The sequence below is a fragment of the Podarcis pityusensis genome, assembly GCF_964106645.2.
Source record: "Podarcis pityusensis genome assembly, chromosome: 7".
Classification (NCBI taxonomy): Eukaryota; Metazoa; Chordata; class Lepidosauria; order Squamata; family Lacertidae; genus Podarcis; species Podarcis pityusensis.
The window spans coordinates 50861117-50886239 of NC_138031.1; the positions used below are offsets into that span (position 1 = coordinate 50861117).

Below are 25123 nucleotides of genomic sequence, written 5' to 3' on the forward strand. Positions count from 1 at the left end.
CCATAATATCAAAGATCTTCTAGCCTCTGCTATAATCTTCTACTGATACTACTCGTCTTGACCTCCAGGAATATATTAATAAGAATATATTCTTGCCTTACAGGCCAGTCTTCACCTTAGTTATTCAGGCTGATAAAAAGCATGCAATTGGATAGCTTCCACAGCTAAAACAGTAGCAAGCAAAATTGTGCTCTGTAGTCTAGCATTGGCCAACATTATACTCCAGAATTGCAGAAGACAGTATTGGGCCCTCAATTGTTTCTTTGACACATTAGTACTTCACTACACATGCAGGTTGACTTGGGAGCAGTCTGACTCGAGACCACAGTGGAAAAAACACATGATTTGTATCCAGAAGGTCGCCGGTTCATCCCCTCCCATCTCCAGCTAGTGGTTGGAAAGACTCCTGTCTAGAACTGGAGAACCTTGGCCACTCAGTGTAGACAACACTGATGTAGGTGGATTAAGAGTCTGACCCTGTATAAGGCAGCTTCCTACCGGTAGAGAGTACTTTTTCTCAGATGACTGAATCATCAAGATAGCCTCATGCATTTGGGAATAGAGGCATAGTTATGGACCATCTGGATTCTAAGCATACCTCCCTCCGCCTTGCAATCCAAGGCCCGCTGTCTAGATGTGATGGTGAAAGAAACAGGTTTCAGTGTGGAGTGTGAAATTGGAGCTGGCAAGGAAACTGGAACAACTAATTGCATGGATGCAATAGATGTTAGGGGTGCTCTTCTGAACAGAGCCTCCTCAGATATAGTTTGGCTTAAAACAGGGATGGGGAAACCATGGCACTCCTGACATTGTTGGACTCTAGTTTACCTTTGTGCCAGCCAGCATGACCAGTTGTGACTGTGGTACAGCTGGTGCCTACCCTTTTAGATCCCAGCAGAAGACCTGGTTATTAGCCCAGGATGTCGGAAATCAAGCCTTTATCGGGAGAAACTGGCAACTCTCCCAGGCACCCGGCTTGGTCTCCTGTTGACCTCCTTGGCTGCATTCCCCAGCAAGTATTTCTAGTGGAAATACTTACATTTTTATTTCACTGCTTTTGACTTACCTGCCTTGCTTTTTGTAACAGCATTGTGAATTTGAAGTGGTTTTAATTGTAACTCACTCTAAAATGGTTGTTCAGTGAAGAGTAGGTAGGAATTTTTTTAATTTAATAAAAAACATACATTTTAAAAAATGGTGAGGGATGATGAAAGTTGTGATCCAACAACATCCAAGCCCATGAACTGATTCATGGTAGAGTGGCTCTCATGTTTAGAAATATACATTTGTAAGGTAAGCTTTGGCACAGAGAAGAAGTCTCTGCTCTCTTAACCATGCTTAAGTAGACTGGGAGTGCATCATGGATTCTTTTTAATTTTAACTCTGGTCTAGAATTATATCTGCACAGTGGTTAACACTTTTATCAAGGTTTGCAACTCTTATTCAAACTTGGTTTGAAGCACTAATTTAAATTTCTAGGAAAGGATGTGCTCCATAGGTCATGCCTTATATTTATTAAAATGTTTATGTTATTCAAATATGCCTAACAGTTTTCCAGTTGGGCTTTGTGGAGAAGCACCAGTTTTCAGGTAGGCTTACAGGTTAGCCGTGTTGTTGTCTGGTGGCCATCATATTACTCAGCAGAGATGTAGACAGGCAAGTTGACTTAGCAGGGTGTCAAGATGGGCATTTCAACATGGAATCAAATGCATAGAAAGTTCATACAACTGTACTGCAACATAATTTTTTTGCAGCAGCAAGGTCATTAACTATTCTCTAAAACTGTAATGAAAACCTTGCTGTTACGAAAAATTAGAAAAAAATACCGGTAACCCATATCACCAACTAATAGGATACCCATATGTCATATTTTTTAAATAAAAACCCCAACACAGTCTTTAAAACTTTAAACTGAATATGAATTTGTACCAGAGATGAGGGCAAGCAGAAAGACCAGCATTTTTGAGGTTTGATGCTGTACTTTCAAAGCAACCAAGATTACACTCCTCTGCTGAAAAGTGTGCCTTCTCTTTTGCCTCTACTACTTTCACATCAAATCTCAGGAATGATGCCATCGCTCCAGGTCAAAGGAAAAGCAGAACCAGCTGCCTTAAGCCAAACAAAGAGCAGGTTTGCTGTCCTCCCTGCTGTTTTGGCTTGAGCTCTTCAGACTGGAAAATTCAGAAGCATGATCTCTCAAGCTTTGTAAATGCCAAAGCCATCTAAGAGGAAAATAGGACAAGGCTACCCCCAGGCAAGTTTGTACAGAAATCCGCTGGCTGCAAGGAAGATTTACGGTAAACATCGCATAGGATGGAACTGCTCCATGGAAATTATTCCACAAGAACAATCCTGAAGGCGTACATATAGGCAGATTTAAAAAAGGAACATCTGGGAAATATGGTAGAAGGCAAAGGAAGACTCAACAGATGAGGTATTGCCTTTTCTACAGGGACCACAAGACGGCCATCAACAACAAAGCTGTCTAAACAATATTGGCTCGGCCTTGGAAGGTGATTTCATGTTGACAAGGCACACCAAAGGAGAAAGCACATGGGGTGTGCTTCTGCTGTGCTTCAGGGGAATCTGGGTAGTGAGAGACTGCACCCTTCACATGCTGCTCTGTAAATGGAAAAAAGAGAAAGCCTAGCCTTCACAGACCCAGTCTTCCAGTGCTTGCTGGAAAAAGGCACCATAGCTTTAGAAGCAACTACAGCAGCTTGTAAGCAAAAAGGATTAGGTAACACAAAGTGCCAATAAGAACCTTGAGCCTGGAGAAGGATCCAGATTTGGACCAAGTGCCGCAAGAATACTTCTAAATTGGACTCACTATTCTAAAAATATACTCAGTATTCATCCATTTCATTTTGAGCCCAGACACTTTAGTATTATGTCTCTCGATATTCTTATAAATGCCATACTGTAAGATAGATGCTTTGATAAATGGTGAAATGCAAAATCTAGCAAAACTGACCTATAAAGGTAGGGAGCACCAGTTGACTATTATATTGATGATTATATTTGCTCCAGATTGAGCAAAATTGCCTTACTGTAAAACATTTTGGGAATACACAGTTCCCCATCTAATGTGACATTATTATTATTATTATTATTATTATTATAGATTTGGAGAGGGGGAGGAAATCTAAAGTGTTAGCCAGGGAAGTTACCATTGAACGCCCTTTTTGGTACTGATTTCATTATCACTAGGATAAATCTTAAGAAGACTGTTCTGATTTAGAAATATGACTGCTTGTCATTGAGGTGTAGAAACTTCATGCTACATGTTCAAGCAGCAACTTATGTACAACATAAATGAGGGAGTTAAAACTAAGAGCATTAATTCACGACCAGCTTTCTGTGTGTTGAGTAGTATGATGAGTCATATTTTTGTTGTTGTTGACAGATTATCCCTAAATCATTCAGTCTAGCTGGGAAACTTCTTCCCAGGGAAAGTCTATCTTTAAAGTTTGGAGATCAGTTTTTTATCCTTTGTTTGATTATTGTAAGAGAAGGCACCAATTCTCCAGAGAATATTTATGGGGTGTGTGTGTGTGTGTGTGTGTGTGTGTGCATGAGGGGCTGCAGGGTAGCGGAATTCCTAAAAATTGTGTGCTTCCCCCATTATGCTGGTTGATTCCTTCTGTTGGTGGACAGAGATCATTGGTTACCACTCACTGATTATTTGTTTGGAATTGTTTCACAATACTTTTTTTTTCAATTAATTGGAGTTTCATTAGTTTTTCTTTGTTGATTTGTCAAGGCATAACAGGTTTTATACTTCATATTAATGTGGTTGGTTAGATAGGAGGATGAATAGGGCATTCTAAACTCTGTTCAGTTTTGCGTTTGCTGGATTTTGCCTTTTAAAACAGCTAAAGTTGCATGAGCTGTCGCTAGCAAATGGCGTATTGTTACATCACCCAAACAGAATGGGTTTCTGCTTTTGGACAACATATCTCTAAAGTTCCTGGCAGATGGCTATCGCAGGAGGTTAGGAAGGATTGAACAGTTTGACAAACACAGCCTCGGAGAACCTCCTCTGGAATTCTAGAGAGGGTTTTCCAGCTAGACTTAGTCATTCCCCCCCCCTCAAATGTCTTGGCATGGCTGATCACTTGAGGGTGACATATGGTAGGAACACGCTCTGAGGGACAAGCCTCCCGGATGGCAAACAGCACCATGCAAAACAGACAGATGGTGGCTTATTCAACCTTGGAAAGTCGTTTAATCCTACATACTGGCAAGGCCTGAGTGTAAAGAGAGACAGACACACAACCCTAATGGAATCTGAAGCAAAGATGTGATGAGTTCACTTACAAATTGCCTAGGACTGAGACTGCAGTAGAGTTGAACTGATATGGTTGTACACAAGGATTTGTGAACATACGAGTTCTGGTTGTTTTGAGCAACATCATAGACTAAAGAACATCGAGCAAAGTCAGCACTTGTTCTTTCAGCTAAAATTAAAATGGCATATTTGAAAAGCCACTGATGATTTGAATTGTTCACTTGGTTGAAACTTTGCTTAGGAGAGGTACCTGCTTCTCTTCAGGATTCTGATTACATTTTAAAAGTGAAGTATTCAGGTCTCATTTTCTCTGTCACAAACCATCAGGTTTATAAACACCCCCCCACAACCACATTTATATTGCATTTATTTGCATAATACATACAAAGAAAATGGTGAAATACAATATTTTGCTGGCTAACAACAGAGACCAACAAACTAAACAGTGGTAATCCATTAAAAATCCAGTTTGTTTTTTAAAAAATACTAATATGTTGGGGTTTTTTAATGTAAATTTTAAAGTCATAAAACCTCATATTTAGGTTCCAACTCAACTAAATCGTTGCACTGGCAGGAGCCAACACAATGATTCCTGCTAGTGCAACAGCGCTTTCCTTCCTCTCTGCCTCTCATGCCCTCCTCCAAATCGTCTCTTGGGGGTTGGGAGAAGTCCCAGAACAGCACATGGAGGTGAGGCACATTGTTCCATCTGGGAAGCAGAAATGCTGATGGAACAATTATATTAGCACGATGCTGAATTCCATCCTTAAAAACCTCACCAATAGTGAGAAAGTGTTAACCTTTTTATGATTATTGGAGCGATATTTTATAGAACAGAGTCCTCCTGTGTAGAAAGTCCTTCTAAAGGATGTCCAGCTTCTGAGTTGTCTTGAAAATGCATAATAATTACTCTTCTGATCACTGCAATAGTTGGTCAAGAGTTTGGAAATATTCATGGCTGAGATTTCTTTTCTGTGTTTCCTTCTCAGAATATTTGCCATCACATGCTTGGTTCCAGAGTGCTCATATCCACTTGAACTGGTTTCAAAGGGATACTGTGATTCTCCAATGTCTGCCTTGGTAAGTAGAGCTGTGTGTGGTGTATCCACAGTCAACCTCCCACCTGATACAGAGACTCTTAAGTTTTGTTTTGAGTAGCCCTGTCATTCTTGATTGTTTTCCCCATCTTCTCCAACACTCTTACCCAACTTGGTGCCATCCAAATGTTTTGGACTACTATGCTGACTGGGGCTGATGGATGCAATAGCCCAAAACAGCTGTAGGGGAAGGTTGGTGGACACCAGACAGATGTCAATTCTCCCAAAACATCTCAAGATCAATAGTTTGAAAGGGTTTGCAAAGATTTTAAAATGTGGCTATTAGAATGATAATAAAGATAGTCTTTCTTACAATGAAAACTGAAATTAAAAATTAAAGTGACCGATCAATATGCACATGCTGCCTCTTTCATTTTGTAGGCAATAGAAAAGGTTTTCATTTTGTAGACAGGCTAGACACAGCCTCCTCTTAGAGATTGTGTTTCAAAAAAGGCATATATTTCCTTGCCTGCATTCCTCTGGATACGAATAGCTAAGAGGTGCAGCACTTAGGAGAGGAGCCAGCTGTTTGAAGAAATGTCTTCTCTGCCTACAAAAGAAAGAGAAAGTTTCATGGCTCCTAGAAAAACTGACACAATTGTGTTTTCTCAGACATTTCTGCTGAAACAGCGAAGTCTACGTCAAACATATGTATCACCAATGATTCCTTCTCACCCCCAATATCAGCCAAGGACAATGGGAACACAAGTCAAACCGTACATTTTTATATGCTAAATAAAGTCCAAAAGGTGGCCATAGGCATGTGAACTATTTGTCCTTTCAATACAAGTTCATATACTCTTCTCTATAAAGCAGGTGTGGGAAACCTTTGGCTTTCCAGATGTTGCTGAACTGCAGCTCCCATCACCCCTGGCAATTCTCTATGCTTGCTAGGGCAGATGGGCATTGTAGTTCAACAATATCTGAATGGCCAAAGGTTCTCCACTGCTGTCATAAAGCAGGAGGTATTGTTGGGGGTATTGCCTGTCTCATGTTATTTTTATCTATACTACATAGCAGGGGAGGGTAACTTGTTCTGGGTAGCTGGCCAGATCTTTCCCAACCACTGTGGATGAAATCTGACCAATGGGAGGGTCCGCTTGCCTCACATCAGGTGACCTGTCTTTACTCGCACTTTCTGAAATGAAACCGTGTGGGTGAAGGCACATCCCACAAAGCAGTGACAATTGGCTGATCTTCAGCTGATTGTTTGTGCTTGCAGATTGCTAAGCACAGCACTACCTGACCACTATCTGATGTCATAATAAGGCAGGTGAGTGTGATTTGGCCTAAATGGCCGAGCAGCCTGGGTTCTCCACTGCTCCCATATTGTGTGAGGGTTGCTGGCTGACCATCTCTTTTGCAGGTTGATTCCTGGCTAATAGTCCAGAATGATCAGTTGATGTTTTATCAAAGGGAGCTAACAATGGGAAATGCTCCCCTGGTACCCATGAGTCTCTCTCTCTCTCTTGGAATGTGATGCAGTCAGAGCTTGGGGAAGGTAACATAGTGCAACACCCTCAAGCTTTGCTAGAAATTAGAGAAAAACAGTTAAAAGGTGTTTTACCACTCAGATTTGGAGACAATGAGAGAGCTGAGAGTTTTCTACTTCAGGTTTAGCTGGAAATTAAGGTGCAAGTTTGTGGAACTGCAGAAGTTGCACTGTAGAATCTGATGCAGGTTGTGTTGTCTGCTTGCAGAAGTGTCTTTTCCTTCTTTTGCTCTGCTTTTACAAGTAAAGTAGATATGAGGAAGGCACCATAAGCCTCCAGTGCTCTTTTAATCAATGGCAGAGCCAGTATGATATAGGGAACACAGAAGAAGCACCAAATTTGGTACTGAGCGCACAAGAATTCTGAGAACCACAGAACCACTAAAGAGGTCATCCAGGAAAAGTAAATCAAGCCCCGTGTCACATTCTTGAACTAGGATCCCTGAACTGCAGAGTTGCACTGGCACTACAGGACTGAAAATAATTTCCTTATCCTGATCCCAGTCCTAATTTGGGGGAGAGAAGATTCCAGTGCAGCCCACAGACCTTTCCTGGCAAGCACATGCTGCCATTGGCTTGGATCCCAGGTTGCTCTGCTATTCATGCAGGGGCAGTGATTGCCACTCACACTGCAACCCCTCTTCATACCGAGGCTGATTCTGTCCCAAACCCAGGCCTGAATTGACTGAAATGGGTCAAGATAATGTGTTCCCTCCAAAACAGTCTTATAATCCAATATATATTCATCTTAATAATAGCAGTTTCCCAAGGATCCTGGGTGGTATTCAGTGTTAGTCCTACTCAGAGTAGACCCATTAAAGCTAATAAACATGACTAACATAGATTCATTAATTTCAGTGGGTTTACTCTGAGAAGCACTTAGCTGAATACAACCCACGGTCTCCAACTTAAAACAGAAAAACCAAATCAAATGTTTTGAGGCAAACCCCATTTTCAATAAAGCAGACAATATTCTACTCATTTCAAAGGATGGGTTGGGGAGAATAAATTCTAGGGATGTTTCCAACATATTTCTTGAAAATACATCATCTCTTCTGTCTCTGAACGTCCTTAATTTTGTTAAAAAATAACACTTTAAGCTTTTGGGCAGTTCTTCCTAAGAACCAGCATCTTACTGTTATTTTTCTTAGCATATCCTTTCATTATTAAAAGCTTGGTTCTGCAGCTGTCTTGCATACAGATCCTCCCTTTGAAGTCCCAATAGCTTCCAGCGCTGAGTGGACTGCAGACTTTGCCTCTGTGTGTTTTGGTTATGTAACAGATTAGATCACTATGAGCATAGTCGGATGATCTCAACAGAGTGGAAATGAGGGATTTGAGCAGGAGAAAGAACGAGATACAGCGTTTGTTTTAGTTTTATTTAAAAATGATTGCTACCCAAGATAGCAGCATGCCGTTGAATGCGAAAGTAACCACACCATAGCAAATGCTACCTTCCTTTCATTTTTATATTAGAAAAATGTTTCCCATGTGGCAAATAATAGGATTATTGGGAGTCAATCAAAGCAACACAAGGGACTAATGAAAGAAGAGGGGGAAAGATACATGGCTTTCTAAACATCATCAGAAATCTGTAGGTCTCTTTAGTTAAATATTTGGGAATGGCTGTCTAGTAAATTATTTGGTTAGCCACATAAATAAAACGTTATCTCATCTATATTTTCCTCATCCCTCTGAGTAAAATTCATGCCGCATCCAATTTGGATACAAATATATAGTCTGATAATTTGTCAATAGCTAACATGTGCTGTGGAAGTTAAAGGTCAAGGCAGTGCAACATACACTCTTAAAAATGCCACTTCTACAGGAGACTAAGGGGCTGGTTAGCACAGTTGGTTAGAGCGTGGCGCTAATAATGCCAAGATCCCTGTATGGGCCATTGTACATACTTCGTACAGGAGATGAAACGAGTTTCAAGCACAACCTGCAAAGTTAAATGTGGGTAGTTTATATCCATTCCGTATCTGTCATATTTTTTTCATATTCAGTATGCCTTAGTAGGCAAGTACTTTTTGACTATAAAAGAATAGTGGTGTGTTTTTTGTTTTTAAAAAACAATTACATTTATATATGTGCTAATTACATTTACATATGTGCTAATTATGTTTATAAAGTTGGGGTCCAAGTCCAGTTGGCTCCTCTGCTACAGTAGGATACTTTTCCATTCTTACCCCTGCTGAGTTTTAGTATCTGGTAGCTGTTTCCATTTCACATAGCAAGCAAGTGGCATAATAGTATGCTGATTGTGCTGAATAATGGAAATGTATTCCCCATAGGATAAGTGACTTTGTGGCATACTACAGATGTAGCACTAAACTGTGACCCCCATCTGCACTCTACATTTTAAAGCAGCATCGTACCACTTTAAACAGTCAAAGCAGTGCAAGGTGGTAGCACACAAGCATGAGACTTATGTATGTATTACCAACCTAAACCATAGCTTTGTATTACATCCATACCAGGCCTGTGTTTGTGCCAGCATGTGTATCTGCAAGAAATTATTGTCCACATCAGAAAATAAAAAAGTGCAAGTTAGGAAGACACCCTTTTCTGCTTTACCTTTTGCTGCTTTACCTTTTGCTACCTCTTATTGTGCTTGCGCAGAGATCTCAACAACATGCCCTTTTAAAATCTGCTTTTGGTTTTTCTTGGAGAGGTGTCATTTTTCGCTTCAAGAAGCTGAAAGTTCATCATGCGACTCAACAGATCAGTAAATGAAGTTCTCGAGTGTTACACACATGCAGTGCACACTTCAGACAAGCAGCTAACTTCTCCACTTCTGATAGCATTCAACTGAAATCTCAATTTTCATAATGTTTTAATGAAGAATGAAAAGTTGCCTTAATGTGGATGAGTAAGCCATTCCTCAAGTCATCAAAGAAGAAGGGGAAAATAATAATTAGAAGTCATGCCTGAAAGACTATCTGGTGTAGTTTAATGGCAGGTTGGCATTTTCTTCCCGCCCCTCAAATCATGCCAGGGGAAAATTGCTGATGAGTCATGATATGCTGTAAGTGCTGCAATGAGGGGGGCATGTCAGAGTATGATTCATAAATAATTGCTGGTAGGGATGAAAAAGTCGACCAATATCCTATAAAACAGGGAGACCTGTCACAAAAGCTTAATCTACCTATAGTCAGGGGATAAATTAATGACCAGTATGGATGTCACTTTAATTTTGCTCCTGCAACGTGTGTACCACAATGCAGTTACATTGGGTACTTTCAAAACAATTTAACAGGAATTCAGTACTGAACTGTCTGGGGCTTTGTTGCTTAATAAGATGAATCTCAAACTTTTTTTTGTAATTATGCTGAACAGCAGTTAGTAACTTTGCAGGCTTACTCATTTGCAACTAATGATTTCATTTAATAAAATATAGTAAATCTAGAAAACAACCAGGACATTTTGCTAGCATTTCCTATGCCACAATTTGGAAGTGTGTATAAGCAAAGCAAACTTTATAGTCTGCAAACTATACAAGGCAAAGGACAATAGCGAGTCTCCACAAATCAAAATAAATTCTGTTTGAATTAAGGCTTTCAAAAAGCATTTGACAAAGTCCCTCTCATCAAAGGCTCTTGAGTAGACTTGGCAGACATGGGATGACAGCTCTTCCTATGAATCAATAACTGATTAAGAAAAGGAAGCAGAGAATAGGAATATCTGGACTGTTCTCAGTTAAGTCACAGTGTAAGTTATCCTGAACATAGGTGCGAACTCCCTTGGAACCGTGGGTGCTTGAGCACCCACAAAATCCCCCATGAAGGGGCTGGGCACCCACAAATTTTGGTGCCATGGCCATGAACGCTGCATGGCACCCATAGCCCCGGGCACCCACAGTTGTGGGGCCAAGCTGGCACTCCTGATCCTGAATATGTAGTGTTGCAGGTGGTGCTGTGGTCTAAACCACTGAGCCTCTTGGGCTTGCTGATTGGAAGGTCGGTGGTTCAAATCCCCGTGACGGGGTGAGCTCCTGTTGCTCTGTCCCAGCTTCTGCCAACCTTGCATTTCAAAAGCATGCCAGTGCAAGTAGATAAATAGGTATGGTGGGAAGGTAAACAGCATTTCTGTGCGCTCTGGCACTTGTCACGGTCCTCCGTACGCCAGTGGCGGTTTAGTCATACTGGCCACATGACCTGGAAAGCTGTCTGTGGACAAACGCCGGCTTCCTTGGCCTGAAAGCGAGATGAGTGCTTCAACCCCATAGTCACCTTTGACTGGACTTAACTGTCCAGGGGTCCTTTACCTTTTTACCTTTTTATTGTTGGAAGAACATAAAAAGTATCTTGCTATATTAGACCAAGACTCCTCTATACCTATTCCCTTCTGATTTTGATCCACATCTCTTTCCTGCTTTCTATTAACTGGATTCTAGGAAAGGGGTGGCCACCAAGCAATTTCAAATGGCCCTGGAAGATTTCAACAGTTTGGTGACAGTGGTGCTGCTTCTTCCAGATCACTAAGCAATGATCAGCAGCACTCGGGTATCATTGGAGGTTTCTGATGTTAACCTGAGTACCAGTGATAAATTCTATGGAAGCAGAGCTTCTATTGGTAACCACAGGAGAAACCCCATGGACCACCTTGAAGCAATAAGCCAGGCAAGAAAAATTGACTTTGCTGGAAGCTGCTACTTCAAAGGGCCCTGAGGCAGCAGTTCCCAAGGCCTTCCCTCATCCCTGCCATCAAGAAAGGTAAAAGGCAAGGGAAGCTGACTGCAGTTGAATGTGCCTGCTATATACACGATCTACACGATCGTGCAAACCTCTTTGTGTGTTGTGAAAGAAAGGGAGGGAGAGAGAGAGATTGTCCGCAGCAACTTTGGCAACACCCATATTTTGACCATACTCACTGTACATTGTAGTCTCTTGAGGTTACAGTGGGGCAATGTGGTCCTCTGGCTGAAAAGGTTTCTAGGGAATGCAGAATGCTGTCATGATTCAAGTTTTCTCTTTCACCCAGCAAGAGTTTCCTGCTCATTGTCGACCCAAATATGACAAATATTGCGAATCTAGTAATCTAATAGCTTCTACCTTCATTTGGCCTTAATGTGGAGGTGTTTTTTTAATGTCAGGAGGAGGCTTGATTAATTTATCTGGGTTTGATATGGGTAACATTTAAAACAGTAAAATAAGTTTGGTAGTCCGTTCATTTTTATTGCAGCTCCCTTTGCAGCAATTTACCTCATGGAGCAGAGAAATAGAGTTTGTCAGAATTATTTCCAGATACTTAATTTACTGTGGAATTACTTAATGCCTGTGTTTTTAAAAATACATTCAAACCAATTATAGGCAGATATTTAGTTATATTCAGTATATTTATTTACATGAACACATTACCTGCGCTTTAGCTTTGTATGCAAGTTTTACCTTTTCATTTCATGTATTTTTGTATTAGGTGGTTTTAATATTTTACTTGCAAACCACACAGATAACTTTAAAAAACAAAAACAAAACAAAACTGGGTATTGAAAGTAAATGCATAAAACATACTTCCTCCATAAACAAATCGGAAACTCTTATCTTGGGTGGATTGATTTTAAATTGTTTTTTAAGTTACAAAGAGTTAAATATGCGTGCTGAAATTTAGCAGCACTGCAGATACTTCTGACAATAGTGGCTATAACCTACTAGATGTCCTCTGTATAAGCACCAATGTGACTTTGGGGACTGCTGAGACTCAGTCTGTTGCGACTGGCATCAGTTGCCACAGGCAAGTAATCACAAGAAACTGACCTTGGCGAAAGCACATTTTACACTTCAGTGCTGTTCGACTGTGTGTGTGTGTGTGTGTGTGTGTGTGAGAGAGAGAGAGAGAGAGAGAGAGAGAGAGAGAACAATATGAATAAAAAGAAGGCAAAAGGATTATCACAATTTTCAGAAATTTCAGAGGTACAGTATATGCACAAATATAGACTAAACCTCTGGATGCCCAATTTTATTTCAGTTTAATTTTTATGTCAATTGTCCTGGAAATACGTATCAAAAAGTCCTATACGAAATAACTATATATTTTTAAACAGAAAAACATGAGTGGCTGCTTTTAAAATATACCTCTCAAGGAGTGTGCAAAACAACTAACCAAGCTTCTTTCTATTCCTCACTGTGCATTGTTACCAGAAATAACAAATTCAAAAACAATATGTATGATTTTTAAAAAAGACCTTTTATAACGTAATTTTAAAATGCCTTCGTTGTGGTCCCAGTTTAAACTTTTTGCTGCAACTATGAATACTGTGCACTGTGATGGTGTCTTTTGCACTGCAACATGTGCTCAGTTGCCACTAATTAAGAACTTGATGGAGAACTTTATCACAACCCCTGATGCAAAAGGCACACATTTTCTCTGTGTTCTTTTCAACTTCCATATACAATGGCTTGAGGCCTTGAACTGCACAGTTTGTCAAGCCAGAAACAATGTTTTTCAGGGACATTGATGACCTAGGGCAGATAAGCTGACAGGCACTGTGCCGGAGGCACAACCTGCAGAATTTAGACTGCCACGTGGTAATTTATAAGATACCTTTTACAGTTTTCAACACTGGATGGCTCAAGTAAAAAACCCAGTTTAGTTTATACTTCAGATGCACGTTTGTTTCTTAGAAATATTATTTAATATTATGAACAACTTACTTATCCCAGTGTCCAAGACGCAGGCTGGTTTGCATACCCTCCAACATGTTGCCCAGAAAACTTAGACACACATCTTTTGGGACACACTCCTGCACAAGTCATGTGATGTGACCCATGAGAGATTGTGCCCCAAAACATCTTTCAGGCCGTGGTGCCCAAAAACACACATTTTGGGCACCGTGCTCTGGAGAACACAGCCCCCCAAAATAGGATGTCCCGATTTAATTGGGGCATTCAGAGATTACCTGTTTGTCTCCAGGCCCAGTTGAAAGCACTGAGGATGACCTTTATAAATAGCATCGGTCCAGGAAACCTCAGGGGCTGCCTTCTTCCTACCAGCCTTCCTGCTCCAAAAGATTTGACAGAAGCTGGTCTCTTTGTCTTCTTGATGGTGCAGGCTTGGCTGATAAGAGCTAGGGAAAATACCTCCTTTGTGGCTTCACCCAATTTACAGAACTCTTTGATTCCCCAGTGGTGTTTTACTGTATAACAAAAACCTTTTAGTTTAGGCATATGTTTTATCAGCTAGGCAGGTTTTTATCCAATGCTTTTCTTATAGACTCACTGCTGCACTTTATATATACCATTGTATTTTATGGTTGCTTTGAATTCTTGATAGCCACTCTGAGTGGTGCATAGGCAGGATATACCAATTCAAAATAAATAAATAAATAAATAATAAAATTATTGGGCATCTAAATGAGTGAAAATTAGCTTTTTAACAGGGAAGAGGCAGAGACTGAACTCACTTGCCCTCCTACATGCTGATTTTAGGCATTTTAAGAAGAGCTTTTGCATATGCAACCCTGGCTGCTGGATTAGGGAAACCTGTGTGCAGTGCCTATTTACATGTACAATACCCAATTCAGCTAAAGATATACACTGGAAGCCTGCTTCCACATTCAAATTTCCCCCAGCTGGATCGAAGCAGACCAAAGCCGTGTTTCAATTCCTGAAGCTCTCCACCCATGCAAATTGGCTGATTTCAACCACATAGTTCCAAATTGTAATCACCACTGCTTGCTTCCAACTTAATGTGTTCAGGATTATGATGCAGGACAAAAAAGGTTCTGGAAGTTGGAACAATAGGTATAACCAATTAGTAAGTCAAGTTGCCTTCCTAGTGGCAAAGTATTGATCCTTAAGTGGATGCCTTAGTATATGCAAACAAATCATGTTTATTTAAATTTTCTATGCTGCCTTTCTGCCTTTCTCTTCAGCTATAATGTGGTTTCACTAATTCCCATTTCTCAATCATTTGGGAGACAGAATTTCTGTTAGTAACTACGAGTGCCTCACTTCTTTTTAAGACTTCATACTTTTCTCCATAGATTATAAACGTTAATGAGTGGTCTTAAGAGTGTAGGAGGATGAATCTTACAAGCAAGCTGTTCATGTATATATTGTTAATACACGATGAGAACAGATTACTGAGAAGCAATTCAGATACCAACACAATAGTTTGCCTTGTCCTCAAAAGTGGTAATTTCTACAACATTTTGATTCACCCGTTCCCCCCCACCCTTACCAGATGCATGAATTACTCTTTTCAACAATATGTAGCATCTGCTAATGTTCTGTGTTGCTTTCACACTGTGGTACAATATCGAGACAGCAACATTGACATGTCTGATTCATTATTATCGCGGAGATGGAACAGGCACAGTTGCCCTGCTGTAGTCCTGGTCATTGTTCTTTGGCATACTTTGGAGAGGTGGTCCTCCACCTTGGGCTGTGCACACACCATACTTTAAAGCACACTCCCCCTCCCAAAGAATCCTGGAAACTATAGTTTGTCAAGGGTGCTGGAAATAGTAGCTCTCAAAAGTAAACTAGAGTAAACTTCCAGAATTCTTTTTTTGGGGGCGGGTGGGTTATGCTGAAAATGTTTTTAAGTGAATGGTCTTCACTTAATCTCCAGTCTTAAATCAGTGGTGTATTTTTAAGAACTACTTAATATTTCAGCCACATAAAACCATCTCTGCCATAAATGTTTACTTTTCATTCCCCCCGACTCCAATGATACTGATGAAGGGATACTTTTGGAATATGAGTTGATGTCCCTCCATTTCCTCCTCCTCCTCCTCAAGCCTCCAGGAGATTCTAGAACCATCTGTACTGGGTGCACGTTAGAGATTTTTAAAGAGCTGAGATGCGCTCTGGAAAAGGTGTTATTGCCCATAGGCAGAACCATTCCCTGGTGAAAAGTGAAAACCCTTTTTTAAAAGCTGGCATTTTTCAGTAAGCTTTTTTAAATTTTATGGTTAATTTTATCTTTTGTGACATCACTGTACACTACTTAGAAATGGCAGTGTTAAGTGGTATAGTTGCCCTGGGCCTCCACCTATGTAGTTGCAGTAGATGTAAATGTCATGGGCATCTATTAAATAGTGCCTATGAGGGTAACTTTATCTACCAAGCACAATAGATGCCAATTTCCAAAACCAAAGAACCATAGTTTTTCTCTCTTGTTGAGATTCATTTTCAAATTATTGGGACTCATCAAGACCATTACAGAATGCACATACAAATTTATCACCTGCGTAGCCTCACCTGCTTCCAGTGATGGAAAGAAGTAAAGTTGAGTGTCCTTAGCATACTAATGACACCTTCCTCTGAACCCTCAGATGATCTTGCTCAGCAATTTTACACAGATGTTAAAGAGCACGAGGGATAAGATGGAACCTTGCAGGACCTCACAGCTAAAGTGTTTCTCACAGCAATTGTAACGCATGAAACTTCACTTAGTTGTTTATCAGGCAAGGAAATAGAGGTTGGAACTTGAGTGCAAATACTGGCAGATTGGGGTGAATAACATATGAGAGCATGGAGACTCTTAAAATGAAGTGGATCATTAAAAACACCTCTGGAGGTGACCACGTGAATTTAAGTAGGAGTGTACCTTTTAATTCAGACACTTTCCTTGAAGAGGGTCAAGCAATTGTTAAACCAGAGAGTTAACAGACATTTGAAACGCAGAGGAAAATGGAAGCTGACCAAAGTTAGGGCCATTGCCCCACTGAACTGTAAAAGGAATGCTAACGATGACAGATTTTTTCTGGAAAGACCTTAAGTGATGGAAGTTTAATTTCCGTTGTCAGTAGAAAAGCTTTGGGAAAGACAACCAGCAGTGTGCCATTTTTGTCACAACCTGAAATGTCAATGGAAAAAGTTTTAGAACAGATTGGTAGAATAAACAGCAAGAACACATGAGAGCCAAATGTTCATCTAGCTTTTTGTTTTATTGACTTCAGTTATTCTGCAACATAGATCTGAGAATTTTAAAGTCATTCCCATGTCAGATTGCTGAAACTCTAGAATGTGTCCTGAATGCCATGCTCAGCTACAAAAGGGTGTATATTTTGAGACTTGAAAGTACAGTGGTACCTCAGGTTAAGTACTTAATTCGTTCTGGAGGTCCGTACTTAACCTGAAACTGTTCTTAACCTGAAGCACCACTTTAGCTAATGGGGCCTCCTGCTGCTGCCACGCCGCCGGACTATGATTTCTGTTCTCATCCTGAAGCAAAGTTCTTAACCTGAAGCACTATTTCTGGGTTAGCGGAGTCTGTAACCTGAAGCGTATGTAACCTGAAGCGTATGTAACCCGAGGTACCACTGTATATACAAAGTAAAAGACAAACAACAACAACAACAACAACAACACAAAAACAGTAAAGTGCCTTCAGTAGTGTGGTCAACATGGGTGGGTCACACTAAAGGGAAAGCCTGCATGAGTAAGAAAGTTTTTAACAAGTGTCTAAAGCATAGCACCATAGATGCTTGCCACGTGTCCAAAGGGAAGGAATTCCATAAAATAGGTGCAATAGTGTTAAAACTTCTGCTCTGGGTGGCCATGAGGTAGATCTCAGTGACATATGGCACAGTCAGAAGAGCATCTCCGAAAGACTACAGTGAGTAAGGGGTACAGGTGGAATAAGGCAGTTTCTCAAATAGCTTGTTCCCAGGTTGTTTATAGCTTTATATACTATCAGTTTTACCTTCAGCCTGGACGAGTACCATAATGGGAGCCTGTGCAGTTCTTTCAACAAGGGACATAGGCTGACACTAAGATTCAGTCGGTAGTCTGGCTGCTGCCCTGTGCCCTAGCTGCAGCTTCTGGACCAGTCTCAAGGGTAGCCTCACACACGGTACATTACAGTAACCAGTCTTTGGGATTGCCAGTGCCCAGATTGCTGGAATACCTGTGAATTTTATTTACCAGAATGCGTTGACTGTGCTATTTGCTCAAACTGTTACTGATATGATTATAGTTTTACTGATATAATTATATTGATTGTAATCTTAATTTTTAATGCTGCTGCTGCTAGTTGCTTTCAGCTCAGTATTCCTGTTGGAAATGTAGAATACAAATACAAATTAAAATAAAACAAGATCAGATTGGAAAAGGAAGCATTTCCTACCAAAGATCAGTTTGTATGTCTGTTATAATAATGACAGAATATGCAGTACTAAGAAAAATTTCAAAAATGTCTAAATTAAAGATCCCAAAGGCATAGTATGTGAGAGGTCTGCACTGCAATCCAAGAAAAATTCATATTTTTCAATACTTCCAATGAAAGGGGGGTGGGAAGGAATGTTCCATAAAGATAAACTGTTTATCTCTCAATAACTGAATGAATGAATGAATAATAATAATAATAATAATAATAATACAGTGGTACCTCTGGTTACGTACTTAATTTGTTCCAGAGGTCCGTTCTTAACCTGAAACTGTTCTTAACCTGAAGCATCACTTTAGCTAATGGGGCCTCCTGCTGCTGCCACGCTGTCGTCGCTTGATTTCTGTTCTCATCCTGAAACAAAATTCTTAACCCGAGGTACTATTTCTGGGTTATGGGAGTCCGTAACCTGAAGCGTATGTAACCCAAGGTACCACTGTGTGTGTGTGTGTGTGTGTGTGTGTGTGTGTGTATATATATATATATATATACCCCGCCCATCTGGCTGGGTTGCCCCAGCCACTCTGGGCGGCTTCCAACAAAATATTAAAATACAATAGTCTGTTAAACATTAAAAGCTTCCCTAAACAGGGCTGCCTTCAGATGTCTTCTAAAAGTCTTTTTCTCTTTGACATCTGGTGGGAGGGCGTTCCACAGGGTGGGTCCAACTACCGAGAAGGCCCTCTACCTGGTTCCCTGTAACTTGGCTTCTCGCAGCAAGGGAACCGCCAGAAGGCCCTCGGCGCTGGAATTGGTATTGAATGCAGGAACACAAAGTTGTAGGAGTGTGAGGTTGTTTAAGAACATGGTCACTTTGTCCATCTTATACATGCATGCTTAATCAAAATAAAGGACTATAGCAGATTGAATTGATGACACATAACATAGTGAGCATTCTTGTAGGCGTTATGACCTTCCTCCAGCTTCCAAACAGCAGCAGTAAATGGCTAATGTTTATCAAAGTTGTAGAAGAACACCTGTAATTCATAAAACATACTTTATAAGACCATCAGTGACTGTAGATGGATTTTATGTAAAATAAACTTTCCTGGAAATTTTGGTGTCCAGACTACAATTCTGCACATATGTTAGCATAATAAAATTTTTGAATGGGAAGGTACTTCGGTGGTAATGTAGTCTGACCATCACCACCCTGCTCCATGTAGGAAATCCTAGACAGATAACTCTCCAGTCTTTGCATAAATTTATCCAGCGAAGAGAGAGAGAGCCATCTACTACCCAGGGCAGTCTGTTCTATGGTCAACAAGCAAATGTTCTGCTAACGTTGAGCCAAAATCTGCTTCCTTGAAATTTTCATCTATCACACATAGTGTTTATCATAAACTGCATATATTTGTGTCTATTTTAAAATAATGAACTTCCAGCTTGGCTGAGATTAAAAGAGTCAGGAGTTCGGACATTCCCCCCCCCACCCCAAATGAATGAATGAATGAGATCCTTCTGCCATATCACAAACTGCTTTTGAAAGACTCCCCCTTTTTTTTCTTCAAAAGGGGTTTGTGTGTGACTTTGGATGAACTGCTGTTTGAAAAACAGAATCACAAAGCTTCTTTAGACAAGTGGTAACTAGTTATGTGGTTCTTTGGATCTTGGCCAAATTGCATCCTCTCATTTTAGTTCATTGGGTTGAATAACATTCATTATGTAGATTCATTATCCTTCTATATGTAACAATAGCATATCTAAATGGTCCACTTATGATTTTTGCAACTTGTTCAGATATGAACATTCTAGCTTGCTTGAATTGGTATCTGGGATCATGTTCCCAGAATTGTCTTCGAACAAATTGCACAGGTAACACATTAGGACAAAATGTTTTCATTTGTGTGGGTTCTTTGTAATCATTCCAAAAGCCATCCCATGGATGCAATATGCTGTGTTGGATCTGGACCAGACTCTGACTGCCATCCTAGGCAAATTAATAGAAACTGTACTTACAAGCAGATTGGTTGAGCTTATGGAGAAATATGATATATTGGGGAAAGGGTGCTATTAGTTTTCTTAAATGTAACTCATGCCTCGTATGGCGCTGTGGTCTAAACCACTGAGCCTCTTGGGCTTGCCGGTCGGAAGGTTGATGGTTTGAATCCCCATGATGGAGTGAGCGCCCGTTGCTCGTCCCAGCTCCTGCCAACCTAGCAGTTCGAAAGCATGCCAATGCAAGTAGAGAAATAGTACCACTGCGGCAGGAAGATAAACAGTGTTTCCGTGTGTTCTGGTTTCCATCACGGTGTCCCATTGCGCCAGAAGCGGTTTAGTCATGTTGGCCACATGACCCGGAAAGCTGTCCGTGGACAAACGCGGGCTCCCTCGGCCTGAAAGCGAGATGAGCGCTGCAACTGCATAGTCGCCTTTGACTGGACTTAACCGTCCAGGGGTCTTTTACCTTTTTACCTTTTTATTGTTGGAAGAACATAAAAAGTATCATGCTGTATTAGACCAAGATTTATATAGCTGAACATTCCTCTATACCTGTTCCATTCTGATTTTGATCCGCATCTCTTTCCTGCTTTCTATTAGCTGGATTCTAGGAAAGGGGTGGCCACCAAGCAATTTCAAATGGCCCTGGAAGACTTCAACAGTTTTGTAATATGGCAGCTACTTTGAGATCTTGTATAGAATGTCCTGGGAGATTGAAGTGTTCACCTACTGGTTTCTCTGTCTTGTGATTCCTACGCCAAAGGATAAATGGACATAAATCTGACATCAGGAATTTCAGAAATAGACTGGAAAGAGAAGTTGCTGAATTGCAACTTATTACCAAATTTAAAACCATGGAGAGACCTGGTCTGAATAGAGACATTGGATTATTATCTCATTATACGTGATAACGCTATTTTTAGCCATCTCACCCCTTGCTTTTTCCTGTAAGACCAATTGCAGTCGTTAACAGTCGTCAACAGGTTTACCACACCTATCAGCCAGTCACCCATTCCCACCACCCTTCTGAGTAATACCCCTCCCCACCCTCTCACTATATATAAGGGTCTGGTGACTTCTGTTTCAGTATATCTGAAGAAGTGTGCATGCACACGAAAGCTCATACCAATATCAAACTTAGTTAGTCTCTAAGGTGCTACTGGAAGGAATTTTTAAATTTTGTTTCGACTACGGCAGTCCAACACGGCTACCTACCTGTAATCAGAGGTTACGTCAATTTGGGTTTTTCGCAGATTGCCATTGCTCCTATTGAGCTTTAGAGAGTGGGTTTTCATAGGGGAAGCTCTGGAGCGGGGGGGAAAGGGCATTCAGACATGAAGCTTTAAAGTGCAGACCGTGCCTGGAAAGAGCAGAGGAAAAGTAAGTATGAATAAACCCTAAAAGATCTCTTAGCAGAAATAAGAACCGTTTTGGAGTCTCTGAAGCTGACCACCTAAAGATGCTGGAGAATGCCGATGAAAACAGAAAAAGGAGCAGAAATTGTTGGTGTTCACTTGTTCATCCCATCTCACAAACAAAAATCAATCTGCTCATATTTGCTGTCGCTGCTTCTTTCAGTCTGCAAGTGATACAAAATTGATTACATTTCCCTCCATTTGTGTTGTATTTCCTCTGCATAAAAACAAATGGGGTGGAATAACATGACAACATAATGTAATTTGTGAAATTCATTACAGTGGTACCTCAGGTTACATACGCTTCAGGTTACAGATGCTTCAGGTTACAGACTCCGCTAACCCAGAAATAGTGCTTCAGGTTAAGAACAGTTTCAGGTTAAGAACAGACCTCCGGAACGAATTAAGTACTTAACCTGAGGTACCACTGTAGATGAATTACATAAATCTTTTGGTCTACAACTGCCATCATCATTCGTCATGGTTAATTATTATTATTATTACATTTATATCCCAGCTTTACTACAAGGAGCTCAAGGTGGAAACATGGTTATCCCTTCCCCATTTTATCCTCACAACAACCCTGTGAGTTAGGCTAGGCTGAGAAACAGTGACTGGCTCAAGGCTACCCAGTAAACTTCATGGCTCAATAGGGATTTGAATCCTGGCCTCCCAAGTCCTTGTCCAACCTTCTAACCACTACAAGTGAATGGATACACAATTCTGTTGACGTTGAACCCTTCAACCCAGTGGTTCCAGTATTTTTGATTTTCAGGGGCATTCAATACGGCACTGCAGAAAGCAATGCATGCCAAAACAAGGCTGTGGCATCCAGCTATTTCTGGACCAGGCTGGTAATTAGCATGCGGTTGGTAATTCCCTGCTGTCTCGAGCACTGTGCTTGGTTCCTTATTCCAATACAGAGTGTTGGGAGAGGGGGTTTATCTTGTTTGGAAATGTGGCTTTGTCAAGACCTCCAAAATGTCACTGTGAGATTAATCGCTTTCCCAGCAAAAGTTCAACAGACCTGGTATTTCCATTGCAATTGTTGATTTTAAGTAGGGTGCTCTTTGGAGCAAAGCTGCAGCTTGATAGACTGGAGCTTAATGATACTTCATTTCAAAGAAGGATGTGCTATCACCTAGAGCAGGAACGACTGATATGGTGTTGGGGGAGAAGGTGATTAAGGAGCAAAGACTCTTGTTTCATTAAAGGATCTTGCACTTTTCTTATCTGTTTCTAGCTTTAGCTTCCTATTTTTGTCTCTCTAGACAGATGTTCCAGTTAATAAATCTGCCTTCACAGAGGTGATTTTTATTTTATTTATTTATTTTTTACTTAGCCCAGTAGAGTTTCTATTAACCCCAAGTATTTTCTCTTTGCTCAGTGACTGAAAGAGCTCTGGTGCAGCTAAGCGCACCACAGCTGTTTCATGTTCTATGTATTTCTCCACAAAAATGCCAGTGGGGGGTGGGGGGGAATGCCAGTTCATAATTTCTAGCAATAAAACCAGGGGAAAAGTAAAGTATTTGAGTAGGAATAAAATATCTAGGTGTCTGTTTTGATATTAGCTGGTGGGGAAAATTCTCCCCTTTAACACCTAGCCTACATTTTAACTGGATATGAATGGTCACACTCCTCCACATATTTGCAGCCATGTGGAGTGGGAGACCTGGGACACCCGCCCGGGACTCCCTCAGCAGTCCCCCTGCCCCACCATCCATGGGTTTGGGAAACATCTGCAAAGGGAAGCCTGCTGCACACACATAGGCTCACCCTGTTATTTGGAGTCCTGACCAGTGACTGAGGTGGAATCCAGACACACATATAAAACAGCTTTGAAAATGCTTTTTTTTAAAAAATGTTTTAAAAAATACATTGAATTTTCCATAAGGCTCACCATCGCCATCTAGTGTCACATTGTATATTGCACTTAAACCACGCTTAAAACTTTTTATTTGCAGCTGTATAGCTGACTCCTGAGAGAGCCTATGACAGAAGTAGCCAGCACAATGTTTTGAAGATGTTGTTGAACTATCAACCCCAGCCATTGGACATACTGGCTGGGGCACATGGCACTCAGAGTCAACAATGCATGGAGGGCACCACATTGGCATATGTGCCTCCAGCAAGCTTCAGTGCATGGATGACCAGAGGGTGGGAGCTAGTGGGAGGTACGAATGCAGGAGCTGGCCATGCAATGACAATTTGTAACCTGTGCAAAGCCAAGTTTGGCAGCAGCTGTTAAGGTGCTGCTATGGGAACCTTGGGGTTATGGCATGGATAAATAACTCTGGTGAATCCAGAGGAAACTAACATTCACTGCTAGGGTAGCCATACGTTCGGAATTTCCTCGACATAGCTGGTATTCAGCCCTTGTAAACTGTCCAGGCCCATGTTGGCAGTGTAGATTTTCACAAGTTTTATTAAAAATAGCTCATAATCTCTCTCTTTTTTGGGGGGGGGGGGAGATTTTGCAAAAAAAAAATCTGGATTTTTACTTTTTGAAATATGGCAACCCTTTTCACTGTACCTGTGGCGATTACTGAAAATTAGAGGGGGGGAACACATCTCTGTTATTTGTACCTTTTGTACAGTGGCAGTAAAAGCAACAGGGAATGTGAATTTTCAAGGGGTTAAGAAGTCTCTCTCCTACTTCGAATTGCAGCCTAAGTGGTTCCGTTTTGTAAAGCAAAAAGACATCTGGAATTAGAACTTAACAAGCACACTATTTCCTTATTTCTTCCCTGGGTAAACTGGGAAGCGCTATATACTCATGTCTCTACAAATACAGTTGTCATTGGTAACACAGGGAGATGACTGCCTCTTTCAAAATGGTGTCAAGGTGCATCTATGCTGGGATGCAATGCGTTGTGATAGGCTGGAGAGGAAGAATTGCTACCAATACACAGACACACACCCTGCCCAGGAACCCAGCCTCCCTTTCTGGGAAGTGGGTACAAAAGGGACAATTAATTTATAGTAGCACCTTCACAGGCCACTAAAACCTGTTGCAGTGAAGAAAAAATAATCTCTTCTAATCACCCTGACCTCTGAGGAATGGCACTTCTGACCTCTGAGGAATGGAACTGAGGAGCATTTAACCAAGAAGCTTTCCCAATGGAATTTCTCCTTAATTTCTTTCTGGTATGTATAATGCACCGATTTACTAATATTGTAATTTCCCCAGTATTCTGCCCCTATAAAAATTAGTATGTAGAATTCTTAAGAGTTGTGGATGGAGGATGAGGGATAATGTATTTTATGGTGCTGTAAGCAGTGCTTTTTTCTGGGGGGATGCAGACCCCGAAACATTTTGTGAATCTAAGTTTGGCCTCATTGAGGGGCAGTTTTTCAGTAGGAATATGAGAGTACCCCTGAATATTTATTTCAGAAAAAAAGCACTGGCTGTAAGTATAAGGCTCCCATCATATGTGTATAAGGTTCATATCATATTTATATATTATAATCTTTTTATTTTATTTTATTTTATTAATCACTGATTCAATCACTATCAACAGAAATTTAATCTCCATGAACTCAGCCTCTGAATTAGAAATGAAATAAGCCTGTAACTTCTTATATTGTGTTGTTGTCAATACTTGCTCTTCCAGGATCATCAACAAAGAGAAAAAACTACAGGATACGTACATATTTTGTCTGAGAGAAGCCCTCTATTTCCTGCGTTTGCATACACAAACATATCCTGCAACTATTTAAAGTTGTAAAGAGGCCACACACTTAGTGAGGCTCTTGTGAACCAGATGAT

General features: G+C 40.7%; 1 protein-coding gene and 1 long non-coding RNA gene across 2 annotated transcripts in view; one reads left to right on the forward strand and one right to left on the reverse strand.

Annotated features, from left to right (window-relative positions):
* LDLRAD4 (low density lipoprotein receptor class A domain containing 4) overlaps window positions 1-25123 on the forward strand; it is a 287894-nt gene that overhangs the window by 47545 nt on the left and 215226 nt on the right. The window contains exon 2 of the mRNA XM_081014289.1: window positions 5281-5371. The gene's annotated coding sequence lies outside the window, so the exon portion shown is untranslated. The remainder of the gene's footprint in view (window positions 1-5280; window positions 5372-25123) is intronic.
* The window catches only part of LOC308481698, a 45039-nt gene continuing 40146 nt past the window's right edge, over window positions 20231-25123 (reverse strand). Inside the window, exons 3-4 of the long non-coding RNA XR_013988823.1 lie at window positions 21393-21518; window positions 20231-21299 (exon numbers count right to left, since the gene is read on the reverse strand). This is a non-coding gene — a long non-coding RNA (uncharacterized lncRNA). The remainder of the gene's footprint in view (window positions 21300-21392; window positions 21519-25123) is intronic.